Raw genomic sequence first — 17,615 nt, 5'->3', positions numbered from 1 at the left:
AAGAGGAAAGCAGAGTGAATAATGCAACACTTATATTTAGGCTGTTTTTTAATTCACTGACACTTTCAAAATCTAGAAATGATTCTTTTAATTTTAAGGGCTACAGTGTCTGCTCCCTTTATTTCTGCCCTTTATCATCTTACACACCGTGTTCTTATAGACAAGGGGGGGAAAAAAAACATTCCAGTGTCTAATAAATCTGAAATCCATCAGGGGCCGCAAAGCCTTCATTCTCCTTCCTTGGTTCAGATCGTGTTACATTCAGCAGCACAACAAATGCACTTTGTGCACAAATGCCAATGGATTAAGTACTTTCGTTCACTCTTCCAGGGTGGGAACTGATTCAATTTTTTTAGAGTTTTGCTAATTTCCAACAAAGAAAAGAGCTCCACAATTGATTTTCAAGCTAAGAGAAGGAACATTTGTATTACAATACATGTTTCCAAGCAGGACTTCAATACTGTTAAAGGATTTTAAAAATATATTTTATGACACCAGACTCCCATAGCATGCAAGGCTCTCCCTTCAGTTTCCTGAGCTAATTTATGAGAATCTCTCTGTGTGCAAATCTCAGAATTCCTTTTTTTGTTCTTAAACCTTTTACTGCCTATAATAGTGAATTTGCACATGCTGTGCTTTCTCAAATAGGACTTTTACTTTTGTTCTTTCCTGATGCATTTCCCTAAAGGAAAATATTTTGGGAGCAAAAATAAGTATTATATTACTATTTGTGTAAGAATCTGTAGTGTGGGGCCAAACTTTTGGGCACACCAAGACTGATTTTCGAATACGTGATCTCACAGGTATGAGAGATTTGATTTCAAAAGAGCTCAGTTCACAGTTACATACATTAAAGAGAAGTAGATTAATAGGTGTCAGGCATTTTAATAGTTTTTTTCTGACCCTTGTAGACAGATTTTTTAGAAGAGCTGAGCTCTCAGCAAGCTGAATTCTTCTACAGGGTGAACCTTTCTAAAAATAAGAGCCTTTCTTTCAGATACCTGCATCAGATCTGCTTCTGTAAAATGAAAACATTAATAACAAGCTAAATCATCATTAATGAATTGATTAGTGAATTATGTCTATGAAATTATGTTAAATTCACAGATGCTAACATTAAAACAAATAAATAATTTTCTGGAGAACTCGCCCTTGAAGTTTAAAAGTGCTCATGAAGGTTATCTTTCAAAATGTGTTCCACACAAAAAGTTGCATTTATCAAATTGAGAGCAGTTTGCAAAGTGAATAGCAACCACTGTGATGGTTTTAAGGAAGAAGCAATAATCAGCTGATGAAAGTAGAGCACCTTCATGTAGCACGAGTCTACAAGCTTGCAGCAGCACAAAAGCTGAAGAGCGGTATCAAAGAAAAAAGCAAATGGACAGACCCTCAAAAGATGGACTTTCAATGGGCACATTCTAATCTCATCTGCTGAATTTGTGTGTACATACTTTGGGGTGTGGAGGGGATACAGTCCTGCATGAGCATTTTTGTGTGTACCAAAATTAAACATTTACATACAGACAAATTGGCAGGTTTGAAAACATCTGCACTGAGTGGTACACAAGTGAGACAGCTGTAATTGTGCCTTGGTCTCTCTCTGCTGTATTAACTTCCAGCCTTGTCCACAGCTTGAAAAGAAGACAAGACAGAGCAAGTAGTCCAGCCTGACACATCATTGGCTTTGTGCTCAACTAAATCAAGTCAGAATTCAGACCTCTTACAGTAGGTAAGAAAAATAAATGATGTCTTCCATGTTACTGTTGTCAATCCACTGCTTTCTTCCTTTCACTGATCCATAAATGGTATTACCAGACCTGGAAGGATGCAAAAAGTTTATTTTCTTTTTTCCTGTTATGTCTGACATTTTGAACTTTCAGTGTATTCCTGTGCATTGTAGAGGGTTTCTTTTGCTCCAATCAGTTTTCATCAGGAGTGGCTTATCAGACATAAAAAGCTGTAAATGATTGCTGGTGTTTCGAAGCAGAAATTCTCCTTTGGAAATAACATGTTCCCAGTGCTGGCATGAAATACTTGCCTGAAGAAAATATATTATGGTCCTTAAGAAATCATCATCAGTAACAGTAAAGCAGCAAGGAAAGAAAAGCACTGTGAAGACACACCTTGAGGAAGAAGAAGGTATGGTGGTCACCCAGTTTTTTTGGGTAACCTTCTGTGTTCTGCCAGTGGTATCACTGCTTTATTTGCAAGGAGCCATCCATTTTACCCAAAGAAGGTGATCTCATTTTAAAGCAGAAGCATCTGTTTGGAGCTGCAGTCCTCAGTGTTTCTCAAGAAACGGTTGAAACTGTCAGCATTTTAGGAAAGCTAGAGGTATTGCAGCCATTTCCTATCAGATGCTGACTTTCTAAATAAGCAGAGTAACAGTACATTTGAACAGATTAGGTTAAATGTTAAACCTGACTTGATTAATGCTGATGGAAACACAATGCTCAGTACTCTATGCAAAATTACGGTTTGAATGAAAATTTCATGTTAAATAAGTCAGATTGTATCAATTTAGAACTGTTAAACGTGATACTGTTTTAACATAACACGTTTCTAAAACTGAGTATCATTCCGAGATAAGCAGAGATGTTTCAGTCCTGTGAATTTATAAATGTTGGCATTGTTGGTGTTCTTTCTTTGCACTTTTTAAATCCATTTCCATCAGAAAATTCTGTGTGGGAAAGAAATTGGGAAAAATTACTCTCAAGGATCTTGAGTCAAGTAATCTACTCAGGAATTTTGTTATGTTCATCATTCTGATTAAATAGAGAATTAAGTAGTCAACCTTTATCTATAGCTTGCTGAATATTTGTTTTGCAGTACAAAACCACAACAGAAAGCTCAGAAGGTAAGTATGTGCTTTAGCAGTGCTGGCATCCCTGATGATTCTTGTACAGTAACAGGGTAATAATAAACAGAAATGCCTTTTGAATTACAAGTTCCATTGGAATCACAGGGGGAAGGTCAGTGTTTGCCAAATTGAAGAAGACAAAACTGGCATGAAAGGAATTTTATGTTCAGGCTTCTCAGAGGGGATTAGAAGTGCTTTCTTAATAGTGACTGAAAGGAAACTAGAATGGTGTGACTGAACATACAGACATTGCCCTGCTTATGCACATATACACCCACAGTCACCACACACAGCAGCACAAGAATCAAATGCATAAAGTTGCTGCAACTTTTTTTCATCCTTCATCTCCACATGCTAAATATATAATAAGATACCTTGTTTTCTTGGCCTGTAGACCCACATGACCAAAATGAGGGACATTAGTAAGTGTTAGAAAAAGTATTCAAGTGTGAAATGAATTTCTCAAACATTAATAAGTATTTCTAGAACCTCAGTTCCATAATTTGACAGTTCCACAGTTAATAAATCACAGCAAAAGGAAAGTGTGATAACAGCAAAGCAAAAGGAAGCCTGGATCTATGAAGTGCAACTGAGGAATAAGTGAAAGAAGCATGCTGATGACCCTGAGTTTACTTTTGGGTTTTCTGAGCTTTCACTCAATTAAATTCATTCCTCTCCTCTAAAGACCTATTATATGCCTTTACCTTGGTTTCTAACTGATTTTTCTTGTAATTCAGCTTCTTTGCCAAGTTATTTCCATGATTTAAGGAGCAATGATTAAAAAAAAAAAAAAAGCAACGCTAAGATGAAAGGAGCATCTACAGTATATTGGAAAGGGTTTTCTAAAGAGTGGGTTGATTTAATTAACTTCCTGAATGAAACAATTCGGGTCTGGAGCTGGCAATCTCCAATAATCACTCTTTGGCTTCTGTATGAAAAAAGGAGTCAATTACACAAAACAATGCAACAAAAAGGCAGTCAATGGAAGGAAGTAGTTATGTGTATTATGGCAGTATGCACAGTAAGAGGCTCAGCATCTAGAGGCTCAAAATGAGACACTCTTAAATGAGCATCTACTGTGGTAGACACTAAATACACATTGGAAGAGACAGCCCCCTACTCCAGGGCTTATCTTCTCTGCAAGACTAGTTCCTGTTTATGTATTTTGAGCATTTCCCCTAATTCAAACTCTATCTGCACACAAAACACTTTAACATGAGTTGCTGTCCCAAGTTACTCAACAACCGTATGCCAATGTGACCATTCTGTAACATGGACACCGCTTTGCATCGCTGCTCCTGCATCGCTAATTCTTTCCCTTTGTCTCCTCCTTTGCATGTTCTGAAAAGAGGTGATTTAGACCACATTTTTCCCAGTTAGAATTAATACAGAAACTTGAGGAAGTACTCAAGGCCTTCCAGTTGCTAGTGAGCATGACAGATAGAATATAAGAGAAGAGTGAATGGGAGAGAGAATGGCTTGCCAAAGCTCATGGAAACAGGGTAGTATGTAGATTTTTTCCAGCTCTTGTGATAATAGAGTCCTGATATCTATTGGGACCACTGGCTGCTGCCATAACTTATGTAAGCCATGGTAATAGGGAAACTTGTGTGAAAAGGGAGCATCATGAGATCATGAGCATCATGAAAAGCAGCATGAGCATGGGAAAAATGTATTTAGTTGAAGAAACAATAAATATTCCGAATCCATCTCTGACAAACATGGTTTTCTCCTAAAAGGGCCCACAAGATTTAATGTCTCACTCTTAGGAAGCCTTTCAATTCCTACAGCTTTCAGTGAACTCTGGTATATGGCATATCTTGCTGTATCCATCTACTCTGCATGGACAGTTCATCTCATGTCCACTTATTTCTTTCGTGTCACAAGCAAAGACAGAATCATGGGGAACATGCATTAACCACACAGTAATGGGCTTGAATTGCTGGTTTGGTTTCTGCAGGAGACTTACATAGCCCTTAGAGTCTGAAGCTCTCCCTAGAAAACCAGTTTAACTCCTGTAGACATCAATGTCTTTTAGCCTTGACAGCATGTGAATATTTACTGCAAAACAAAGGAAATGACAGTAGAGCAAATCCAGAGACATAAGTCTAGTTGTCTCAGCATTTCACCTTTCCCCATCTTGGTCTTCCCTTGCAACAAAGTGCTCACATCCTTTGCAAACACTCATACTTTAAAGGCCACAGCCCAGAAATATGTGAGTGAACAAAAAGAATTCAGCAAGATCAAGGCATTTGTCTCTCCTTGGTCTTGGTTTTGGATAATTCTGGGTCAGAATTTAATACTATGCTTTGTTCAGCGAGGCTTTAAGACAGATTTAGTTCTGAACAGCATGGCACATCCTCACTTCAGACGTGCATCTACTCCACTGCACCTTCAATCTATCCAGCAAAGCTCCTGGGCTTCTCCTGAGCAAAGAATGTCAGTTGAGAGGACTGTGCTAAAATTACTTCATGGTTTTCTGCTGCTGGGACAAAGAGAAAACCCTTGTGATGGAGTTGAGAATCTGAACTCTGCCACCTGTCAGTTCCACTGACATTAATGTGATAATTCTGGGTTAGGATTTGGTTTAAGAAGGCATCCTCAACCAGGTGAGCACATTAGCTGAAAAGCAAGCATATTTATAAGACGTTACCCTGAAGCAGTTGCTTTTATTGATATAGCTCAAATCAGAGTCTGACCCACTGACTCTAAGCCCAGAAGACAGTTACTGAGTAGTTTAAGCATCAAAGCAACTTGAAAATAAAGAAAATAAAACTGACTTCTAAAAGTGAGATTTGTCTTATCACTCCTAGTGTATTTTTCACCCTGCTGGAGGAACCAGTGAGTGGAGACTAAGCAGAAAGGAGTGAGAGGAGTAGGGAAGCTCTAGGGTTGTGATTTTATCAGAATGGCATATGCACCACTGCTTCATTCTGAATCATCCTATCTGTGGATTTAGCAAAAGAAATTTGAGACACTTCAAAAATGAATGAAAGTGATCCTGAATGGGAGGAAGAGAGAGAGAAAAGCTTAAAGTAAATAGCTTAAGTCAATCTATCCAAATGTCACATGTAAGGATGGCTCTGCTCTGCTTAATGACAGGAGAGCAAGAAAGGTGAGGGGGAGGAAGGGACCCTTTTGAAGGGCTGTTGTTCTAATGTACCTGTGTTTATTTTAAAAGCTTTTCAAGGAGGCAGGGAGGGAAGCTACTGTCTCTCAGCGATAAAAGTTGAGTGATTGAAGACACCATTTGGGGGCAATCTGTTCTCTGTCTGCGTAGTTGCCCGCAAAGATCCTGATAGCTAGGTAAAGCATGCTCAGAAGAACATTGCTGGTGGGAGAGGGCTAAGAGTCAGGACTTTATTCCTGGTACTGAGCCCAACTCCACATGTAGGCAAGTAATGGGAAACTTCAGTGAAACCATCCATCTGCCAAGTGCGACAATGGCCTTTACTCCTAAAAAGGGATGCAATGAGGTTGCTGAATGGAAAGACTTTATGGGTGAAAAGAGGTGCAGATATATTAAATACCTGCTAGTTGAAAGAGATCAGCATGTAGAGCTAGATCCTTACTGAAGAAATCCTAATTTCTCTAATATATTTGTCCCAGTTCTAATTAAGTGTGCTGTGGGAACATCTGCACCCACCATCTTGGCTGGTATGTGGCAAATACTATCATGGGTTATGGCTCCTCCGTTACAAATGGCTTTTTGCTCAGAGTCTGATATTAAATGGTTTCGGGTTGGAGTCTACTGTGCTGTTCGTGAACTACTCTGTTTTAAAAGACAAAAGCTTTTGCTTCAGTTGCTGTCATATACAGACACTGTAACCTGGCTCTTGTGGAGAAAGCTGGCTGTGGAACATCTCCCGGCAGGTTGCTGAGGATAAAGGCATTCTTGGTTTTAGTTCCAGGAGATTGTTCTGCCAGAAGTTCAGAGTCAGTTCCAACACTTGCTGACCCCTGCTGTCCTCACACACCTCCAAATGGCCCTTATTTAGCTGATAGGAAAAAAACTCTCTTTTTTCTCTCTGCCTCTCTCCTGTGCTCTTTCTCTTCTAATGTTCTCCTTTACGAACAATGACATATTCTCACTGTTTCTCCTGTGCCCTTCCATTAGATGAAAAGCAAGGTGCAGATTTGTTTTTTGCTGTCATTCCAAATGAAACCAGAAGAGTTATTCTGGGAATCATCTGCACTCTGCACTTTACCTAAACAAATTTGGAAGGACAGGTTTTTGAATGCAACTGATCCTGCAAGGTGTGCAGGCCTTTAGTCAACGAGAGAGAAGGACATCGCAGCCACGGTGCGAACAGAGGGCTTTTTCATAGCACATGCATACTGATATGAAAACTATTTTCTCCCATATTCTGTAATGTGACACCTCAGAAAACATAAGAACCAAGAAAAGGAAAAAAAAGAGGGGGAGTTAGAGGGGGTAAGGAGGCAGGGGAACAAATAAACTAATATAAAAGAAAGGTTTCAGGACATGAGGCCAAAACTGGGCATCAGTATTTGTAGGTGCTAGCCATAGTCCCATACCCAAGTATATACAAGAGGACCAGATTTTCAAAGTTGTACAGCATTCAGACTGTGCCCAGCCAGCTAACCTGTTTTGAGCAATCTGATCAGTTTTCTGTATGGTTAAATAGGAATTAAGCTCATAAATGGAAAGAGCCCAAAGGTTTGAGACAAATTACTTCAGACAAATCCTTGTCACTAGCATTCCCTTTTAGCTTGTGGCTTGTTATTGCAGCCTTCTGAGTCATCTTACTGCAACTCTGAAAACTCTTTAAAATGCCTTACTACTCTATTTTCTATGCAGAGGGACCTGCATGGAATTTAGGTCATACAGCTGGGAGGTGACACAGATGGCTTGGTTTCAGCAGGGCAAGTGGTAAACAACAGGTGACAAAGATGGGAGAGATGATAGATAAATTACTGATAGACATTATAGATAGGCAAAATGAACTTGAGGGGTTTGAACTTCATGAGAACGAGAACAAGGAAGTTTGAAATGTCAGGTTGGTTAGAAGAGTGTGTTGTAGGAGGCAGAGGAAGAAATAATCAGTGCAGAAGCTATCTTGTCCTGAAGTTTGGGTGGAGAATGGGAGTTTCCTTAAGCGTCCTTTTTCCTACTAAGGGCCATGAGACAAAAACAATCACTCTGGGGACAACAAGGCAGTTCAGGAAAACCAGATGGGGTTGTTGTGAACAGGCTACTTAATTCATACTTCTCTACAGCAGAATTTTCTCATCTTTCGTATGATTAGTAGCAAATGAGCACAACATTTCCTAGAAATAAACCTGAATTCTGTCCCCAAACCAAGACAAACAGCATCAGTCAGTAAATCTTCAGACATGTGTGGATAGCGGTTAGCATCACTCTAAGTGCAGAACTCCTGAACAAGCAGAGTCGAGGTTCAGCGTGGCAGAGCAATGGGAAAGTTGTAAATTGGGTACATTTATGTCTCAGCTTATTTTCTTCTAGCTCACCACTGGAATTAACTGCAAAGGGCAAAAAGTCACATATTCTGACCCCTAAAATATCTGTCCATGTGAGTTCAGCTCTTTGTCCTTGAGGATCTCTGGCTCTGGCTTAATGGAGCTGCAGCCCAAGAAGGAGACAGATGGTACTGATGGGCTGAAATTATACTCAGCTAAGTGCAGAGCTATAACTGCTATTTGTCATTCTAACATCACTGATTTGTCTAGAGAGAAAAGCAAATAACTTGTTGGGGGAGTAAGCAACCGACTGGCTGTGGCCAGGCCAGATTGGAAGTGGGTGGAAGGCTCAGCACACCGAGACCCAGGTGCCATCCGCGCTCAAGGGAGGCTATTAGGATGTCATTTCACTTTCTTTCTCTGTCTGTCTTTCTCTCTGCTAGCTGTGGAGGTGGAAGGTGCGTGTGTTGTGAGGTGAACTGGGGAGTGAAGATAAAAATCTGTGGTAAGGAAATGCTACAGCTTTATCTCTCTTCTTTGATGTGGCAGGACAAATTAATTGATAACAGAACCAGCCAAAGCAGATGTGGTCATGGCCTCCTGAACTGCCCTATTGCAAGGAAAGGGCCCAGCAACATCAAAGACAAAGGTCAGCCAGCATTCCCCAAGCACAGAAAGACAAATCATGACAGGCAAATAGCTTAGGCTGCCATTGGGAAGGGGTTATTACCACAAAAGATGAAGTCTGGCACATGGCCACTTCCCCAGTCAGCTGGACTCAGTGGTTTCCCTTCTGTGCCATTTCTTTCTGTACCCAAAGGCAGAGTTTTGACATAATATTTTTCTGTAAAAGTGATGGTTGCTCTGCCTGTGGTCGCACAGGAGAGTAAAAACACGAAGTAGAATCCAAGGAGAAAGACAAAGCCCACAAAATGGAGTTAGAAAATTGTCTTCAGTTCCTTTGAATGCTCTCGTAACCATGTCATTTGGAACTAAGGTAAACCTACCCTCTCACTTGCTAGTAAGAATAAAAAGACCTGGATTCTAGTCCCAGCTCTGCCATTTGACTTGAGCAAGGCAGTTCCTCTCTTGTGTCTGAATCTCTCTGTAAAATGGAGGTGACATAGACAGCCACTATGAGACCTCCAGCCCTACCAGGACTCCAGATGATATGAGTATTTTGTATGTAGTATTGCTTGTTTCTACCATTCCATTCACTATTCTCTCACCATTATCAATATGCAGATGCTTTCCTAACATGCTTCCTACCTATAAGAAATATTTCAGAATTCACTGAACACATAACATCTTACCTTGCAGTGCTGACTGCAGTTTCCCAGATTTAGTTTATTTGTTCCTTCTTCCTCCATCTGGGAACAGAAAAATACGTCCTTCATACACTACGACCTTCAAAACAAAACCCTCTCTGCCCTGGAGTGTGGTTTTCAACTAACTTGGGGTGTGTTTTCTTTTGGACTATAGTGATAAATTCCTTGTATTCAACCTTGCATCACCACACAGCATCAGCATGGTATAGTGACATCAACATGCCACTGAGGTCTCTGATCACGTATGCCAGGATTTAAGCCAAGGCTTTAGCTATTTTTCTGCCATTCACGTGGGCAGAGCTGCTACACAGGACACATGCTACGTTGTAATCTCCGAATGCATTTCTTTTCACTGCAGTAAGGCAGTTCAGCAGCAGATCTTGGTGCTCTCAGGCAGCCCTGGAGAGCTGCTCAGCACTGGCTACCAGGAGATGCTCAGTTGTTCCACTTTTAAGTGTCCTTGTGCCCATTATAACATTGTAACAAAAATAACCTGAAGCGGGTATGCGTTCCCAGCAGGCAAAGTGATTCATAGCAAACTGTAAAAACCAATGTATGACATAGATAAAGGCATTCAAAGCCCCAAGACACAATGCTGGTGTGTGTATACACCCTGGGCTACGTCACCAGCCAGCAGAGGACTGGAAAAGCTTACCTCCTGTAGTGTGCAATAGTAACGTGGGGGGACAGGTCACATTCACTAACAGCCAGATCCCGTCCTTCTCCTTTGGAGAAGCTGAAAGGAGAGCAGAAAGGCAGAAAAGCCCTGGGAGGCAGTCCGGACAATGTTCTCCAAAGGAACGTGAGACAGCTTTAATTGCAGTACCCAGGGCACTGCAGAAGCAACGGGATGTTTGCTCTGTCCCTGCAGACCTCTGACCCTGTTGGGGAAAGGAATCTATTGATCATGCCTGTTTGGTTTTCTGTGTTCATTTCTGTGTGATTAATTTTGTGTCTTATTATCTGGAGAGAAGGACCAACTAGATTTTGTCTCTCTTTTCCAAAGTAGCCTTGTGAATCATAGAAAGTTATGGATGAAAGAGGAAAATAAAGGTGACACAGAGAAGTAAGGAAGGAGCCAAAGGAGTGTCTTTAGACACAAGAGCAGCTATGCAATTTCAGACCTAAAACTGATCCCTACTGGTGTCAAGGGGAGCACTCTCATTTACAACACCGCGAATCGAACCCACCGAAGTTATTTCTGATTTAAACCTAGAGTGAGTGCAAGAGAGCTAGACTCCACCTGCACAGTGCTGGCAAATCTGAGGAATAAGGGAACTGGGGAAATCTGTAGCTGCTGCTTGAATGTGGGGAATGTGAGTGTGCACACCAGGCATACTGGTTGTGGGTCTTGGAATGACCCTCACTCATCTGTCCGTTCCTTTTGCCTTGGTTTCCCTGGCTGTCAGAGTGGGAAGTGACACTGACCCCCTTTTGGAAAGTGATGTGACAAGCACTAAGTATTAGATTGTTAGACAGCTGGGGGAAACATTGTGAGATCTCTTGGAATTACAGAAACGAGGAAAGATTTTGTCAGCTGGATACAAGGACTAAAAAAAAGACATTCTGACATGCTATTGCTGCTGAAGTAGCCTCCCTGGAGAGGTCTGGCGAGGGCATTTCTCAGTGCCCACTCTTTGTCTGAACTCCTCCACAAGCCTCAATCCTAATCCAGCACAGCAGAGACTCATCCCATTGTGTTAAAATCAAATGTACTTACAGGTAAATGTCACTCTGCCATAAAAAGAAAGGAAACCACTTAACTTTCTGTTTCTTTGTCTACCTCCCTCAGTTCTTGTCAATTTACGTTATTCATGACTAGCAGAGCTAACTTAAAATGTATCTTTCAATAGAATATAGCGCAAACAGTTTTCTGTGTGAGTAGGGTAAAACAAAATAATAATTACAAAACAAAATGGTGGTGCTCACAACAAAATATTATTTCCATAAAAAGGTTTTTGTGGCAGAAATGCATACTCCAGCAACAACAAAGAATACCGAGAAAGGAAAACATCTCTACTGGTTTATTTGATTCTATCAATGACACTGATGGTTTCATTGTCTAAATAAACAGACAGATAACGTATGACCTGCAAAGTAAATTCTTAGATTGACAGGATAAAACAGATCAACTTTCTTCTGTCTTTGTGCCCCCTACCAGATTCACAAGCAGACTTCTCCCTATGTGGGCACTCCAACAGCAAGCATCTGTCAGGATCAGCTATTCTCGTAGCTTGGGTCTGGTAGTTTATGATAAACTGACAAAATTGCATCAGTCCATTTCAGATGCTTTTTCCTCTCTTTTCAGCAATATGAGCACCAACAATTTTGACTTTAAAAGAACACTGCACCTAGGTAGCTTGATTCTGTGATTCAGGATAACGAACTGTATTGTGTGTGTGTAGGTCTGTGCATACACATCATCTATATGGAATTTAGTTAGAATGTAAACACATAGCAATGCAGCCTCCCCATCTTAAATCGATGAGTGGAAAACCCAACGTGAAGATTTGTGTGCTGCTCTCACTAAGCTTCTGCTAGCTTTTCTGGCAGGTTTTTTCTGCCTCAAAAGTGAAGTAAGTGCTGTTGGATTAAGGTATTCAGTAAATCAGGCCCCAAAAGCTGTGTGAAACACAAAAAGGATACACAGGAATATCTAGCAAGTTAATTCAGGCTAACTCTACTGTCCAGAGCCAGAGCAATATTGAGATGATAGACTTGGCATAAAATAGCTAAAGCAAAATCCCACCATAACTCACAGTACTGAGCGAATTCAAAAGTCAGCTGACTGAATCCAGACGATAAAGTGACAGGGATATATTCCCTCACAGCCCTAAGCAGCTTGCCCCACAGATCACAGTCCACATCATGACAAACTGCAAAGAAAAGCTGTTAGTTAAAAAAAAAATAAAAAATCACCTGCAGAAATGATGGGACTGTGTTACTCTTTGGGAAAAATAATAACCTGCAACATCACCTGCCTATCTCCACCACTCTGAAGGTGCCACTGGTAGAGCTGTTTTGGTAATATTCTTGTGCTGGAGGAGGTTTTTCCCATGTTATTAGAGTCCCAATGGACTGCTGTTTATACATCTTCCCCAGCACTGTGGTGACCTTTTCTGCAGGGTGGAAATGCTTTCAGAAACTATTAATCTCTCCTCTGGTGTGGTTGGAGAGGAGCCGTGGAGAGAAAGGCTTCCACACTCTTCTTCATCCTTGTCAACAAATATCAGAGCCAGGAAGTAGGTTTCTTGTTTGGCAATGCAGAGCAATAAGCGCAGAGCTATTACAGGGCAGGGCTCTGTAAAGATGAAGGGCTGAGGAACACGAAATGGAAAAACAATGCTGCTCAGTAAATATTGATAGATGTTCCCTGTACTCGCTCTACCTCTGTTGCACGGCGATCCCATCACCACTGCCTTTCACGCTGTCACTCTGTAGATGAGAACATTACTTCCCTTCACCTTCTGGCTGTTTAATTTAAAGCAGGCTTCTGCATTTGCTCTGAAAAGTGAAGAGGTGAGAGAAATGGTAGGAAACTTTCCACTCAAGACTTTCTGCTGAAGGACAGCAGCACAGACGTAACCCCAGCTTATTGCACGAGATGAGGTGAAAGGTTTTGTCAGTGTTGATCAGTGTTCATTTCAGCAGTACTGATTTCCCATTTTGGTAGAAAGATCAAGGGCTGAATGCTGAATGGCAGGAAGATTCTTTCTTCCCAGGAGATGATCACTGTGGGCCAGGCTGGAAGCACATTAGCCAGGTATCATAAGAGGAAGCAATGCTGAAACTCCCGCCATGCCTGTTTGGCAGATAAATAAAGAATTTCAGGCTCTGGGGCAGACAGATCAGCAATAAATTCATATTAAGAAACGTCTGTGAGATTTGCTAACAAGGCTTCAAGTACCTCGGGGCAGAGACCACGGCCTTTCATGTGTTTATAAAGCATTTAACTAATGGAGCCCTGGTCCTGAACATGGCACTGACGCATTACTGCAGTACAGGTAAGAACTGTTCAACAGTTCTGTGGGCATACAGGTGCAAAAGAGAACAGTATGAGTTCAACAGTACAGACTTGAAGCAGTCGTTGGTGCTAAACGTTCTCTTCACCGTTCTCTCCTTCCTCCTCCTAAAAACGGCAGCTGCACCCTGGAAATAGCCAGACAGAGGGGTTTAAAGTTGTGGAGGAAAGCCATGGGTTCAGCTGAGGTCTGGCTGTCATAAACTCCAGAATGAGTCCAGTTGCTGATTTGCCACAGATATTTTTCTTAACCAAAGGGAAGGAATTTGGGATGGGATTCTCTGAAAATACCTAAATAACTTAAAAGCAACAGGAGTGACTTCGATCACTGAGTGCTTCTAAGCCTCTTGCTCCTAAAGCAGTGTTTCCTGCCTCTTAACAGCATCCATAAAAATGAAATAAAAATTCAACTTAGAAAGGTACTGCGAGGTAGAATTTGATGAGTTTTGCAAAGCACTGATGTGAGTGCTGAGTGTCACTGTCATAACAAGACAGAGGGAAAGTTATGTGGGGTGGAGGAACCAGCTCCTCTCACTAGATTGCTTTCAGACAGACACCTATGCTTTTGCCATGCAAAGCTGAGGTCCAACTCCCCATTCCCCAACTCCCGACCCCTCCCTGTCATAATTTCCTCCTACCTTCTACCATCTTCTCTCTTTCAAATTAAGCAGGTTCAAATGTGGAAACTTTCCTTGGATGGGACATTGACTGAATGGTTTTGGGTTGGGCAGGACAGGAGTTTGGGATGCTGCCACATGCAAGAGGGGAAGCAGAGGAGCATATTACTGCTTAGAGTTTATAAGGACAGCAAATTTATCCTGGCTTCAGGAGGTCCTGCTTTCTCTGCCCCCTCTCCATCATAATTAGACACATCAAAGAGCCGATCTGTCATCGGGGATGGCAAGATGCCTAATATTCATATTAGAAGGAGTCAAGCCCCAAGCGAATAAAGATCAGGAAAATGATGGTGAATGTTGGGGGGGAAGGGGGGGAAATTAAAGTCTGTCTGTGGACCCCAAGGAACCTAAAGTGATGGAAAGTGTACAAGCAAAGAAGAAAAGGCAATCAACCTTCCGATTAAGATCCCCAAGGATGAGAGTTTTGTCTGTGTTCGTATTAATCAAGGGTAAAAAATCAGACAACCCAATGAGACAGGAAGAATTGTGCTCAGAAGCAAAGGACAGGGAAGAGCTGGGGTCACTGGGGGATGGGCACGCACAGGAAGAAAGAAAACAATGACTAAAAATTTAACTACAAGGTGCTTAAAGGAAATAAAAATCTCCCCAGGTGCCGGGAGTGTTCTAAAGGCAAGACTGGCTTTACTCACCCCTCGACCTAAACAGCAGGCTTTCTTCAAAGTGGAGGCCTACTCAAACATGCTTATGCAAAGAGGTTTTAAAGCTTTTATTGACAGCACTTAGCAACTATGGCTTTCCTGCACCTCAGCTCGCCTGGGGTGAACTTGCATAGGTTGAAATTCTTCCTCTGGTCTGGAACGCTGTCCCACAGCTCAGGGAGATGCTGGCCATGAGCTGGGGGCTGCGGAGGGAAGGGTTCCTGCTCACTTTCATTGCATCAGGAATTCTGCAGCAGCCCCTACCTCCTGCACCCATAGGAGAGATCTCAGTCAAGCCCATGCTGATTAGCCTCAGGCAATAGATGGTGTCAGTGTCAGAGCCAGATTAAAACTCCCGTGGTTTTTGGCTGCCAGTCTGATGCTCAAATCACTAGACCACACCTCTCATTATAAAATAATTGTCTGATTTTCCCTTTGAAATCAAAGCTGTTTACAATTATTATGGGAGAGAGCTAGAAAATGCAATCTGGTTCTGTTTAAAAGCATTTATTTGCACCTTTTTATGTAAAATTTCAGCTTAAACCATCTCTGTGCATGCAGTTGTTAGGAGACTCTAATCCCTTATTTTGCCTTCAGTTTGACAATAGGATTTCTTGCTCCTTTCGGAGAAAATCTCTACAGATTGAGATGAGTTAATGTATTTTTATCTTCCTGAGAGCTGATTGTGAGGAATATAAAATGTTAATCTTTAAACACAACATAAATGTCTGCCCCTGAATGAGGAGGTGAAGGTTTTTGGTAATGGATACCTTATAAATTATGAGTGTCGTGTAAGACCAAGAATTTTTCTGAAATAACTCGAGACAAGCTTGTAACACCATAGGGATGAGTATTAAATATCTGTTTCTCTATGAACTGAGTAATATTTATAGTAAACTAATATTACTACTAATGAAATCGTGGAATGTTTAACAATTAAACACTCAGAAATAGTGAATTTCTGTGTAGGCTAACAACCGAGCACCGGCAACTTCCATAAAAACCCACAGAACTACTCCGGCATTTCAGGTTGTGCAAGTGCCCAATACCAACTAATTAGGCCTTATTTAGTAACAGAAGGGGACACCACCTTTGGAGGGTTTTAACAGAGCCGCATGGAAACTTATTGCTATTGGACATATCTTTGATTTCTTATATGGAATTTCGGGGGGGGGGGGGGGATGTGGGGGTTTTTGTTTTGATACTTTGGGCTTAAGCCAGACAATAGTAACATCAGTGGGAGCCTTTCCCTTAGGTTTAAGGGGCTTTGGACTGGATCCTGGGTACTTAAGGAGCTGTAGACAAGTCTGTATTGTAGTCAGCCTTCATATTTAGATGGTAATGTATATTGCTCATAGTTATTATGAAAATGATTCCAATTAGAGATACCAGATGCTGTGATATGAGGTAAGCTAAAGAAGCTGTCTTTAGCTAAGGAATCGCATCCAGACCTATCATTAGCAAAAAAAGGCTGAAGCTGTTGATACTTAAGACTTCTCATAAATATTAGTCAGTAAAACCTGTGCAATATGTTCTCCCTAATATTCTATTACTAAAACCAGCAAGATGGTGCAAAAATGATATTTTCAGTATTATTTTTCCTTCAGCTCCATTGCACTTTTCATGTAAAACACTGTTTGTGGATAGACACACGTTAGTTCATTAAGATACCTATTTAACCAGACAATCAACACTGAAAAGTATGTTCTCTGTGCAGTGCCTTTGAGTTAACACTGCTCTTGGGTCTTCAAAGTTCACTTTCCTGTGGAAATGGACTATAGATATGCATAGGTAAAGTACAGGCAAATGTTAGACACAGAGGTAGATTTTCTTTCAGTCATTCAGTCATTTCAGTGATTCAGTGTACTCAGCAACAAATAGAAAGCTGCCTAAAGAAGCAATGAGAAAAGTGAAAAGGAAGGGTAAATTTGACCCCAAATAGTCAGAGTCCTGTGTATTTTTCTTGGTACATCATGTATACAGAAACAAATGTGCTTTTTTCAAGTTCAATAGGGCTTGGGTGGTGGCATGTACATAGCCTCATCTTCCTGGGTGGCATATGACAAATGTGTTGACACCAATCAGGATAGCCACGTTTTGTTTTAGTGTTAAGCATAATGATAATGATGTAACCTTAGATAGTGCTGTATTGTAATTACACAGTTGTGCCAGTTATTACATAGTTGTAACACAGATCAGCTTCTTGATCAGATATGCCCAGGAGCTTCTTTTGCTTTACTCCTAATGTAGGAACAGAAAACTAGATCCCTAATTAACTTTGATTGAACCGTGATTAGATAAGGAAGTGGGGCTAGTAGGCACCAAGCGGGCGGGGAAGTCAGCCCGTATGTAGATATGGTGAATGTGTAGGCACCATCCTGACTAGTCATAGGAAAGAGAAAGGAAACTCCCTTTTCAGGAATTGATACCTCCCGACAAGCACGAAGGAATTGGCCCAGACTAGCCCTCGGAAATTCAAGCAGCTCCTACCTTCCCCATCTTGCATTGCCCCCACCCCACCAGCAATTCACCTTGGGAACAGGTAGATTTCTATCATTCTCTCCTGCCAGCACAGAAGGGAATTTTAGAGAGAATTTAGTATAAAACATAATTATTCCTAAGTATTCA

General features: G+C 41.2%; 2 long non-coding RNA genes across 4 annotated transcripts in view; one reads left to right on the top strand and one right to left on the bottom strand.

The window, feature by feature from the left end:
• The window catches only part of LOC125702870 (uncharacterized), an 88,195-nt gene that overhangs the window by 53,734 nt on the left and 16,846 nt on the right, over nucleotides 1–17,615 (top strand). For all 3 annotated transcript variants that reach the window (XR_007380720.1, XR_007380718.1, XR_007380719.1), the window contains one exon: nucleotides 1,632–1,729. This is a non-coding gene — a long non-coding RNA (uncharacterized LOC125702870). The remainder of the gene's footprint in view (nucleotides 1–1,631; nucleotides 1,730–17,615) is intronic.
• Nucleotides 1,729–16,117, bottom strand: LOC125702871 (uncharacterized). The gene is made up of 3 exons (XR_007380721.1): nucleotides 10,286–16,117; nucleotides 9,616–9,672; nucleotides 1,729–2,680 (listed from the first exon to the last, which is right to left on the bottom strand). It is a non-coding gene; the product is annotated as an uncharacterized LOC125702871 (long non-coding RNA).

Source organism: Lagopus muta, chromosome 20, assembly GCF_023343835.1.
Source record: "Lagopus muta isolate bLagMut1 chromosome 20, bLagMut1 primary, whole genome shotgun sequence".
Taxonomy (NCBI): Eukaryota; Metazoa; Chordata; class Aves; order Galliformes; family Phasianidae; genus Lagopus; species Lagopus muta.
The sequence above is the reverse complement of the archived record's forward strand: the minus strand, read 5'-3'. Positions and strand labels throughout refer to the sequence as shown.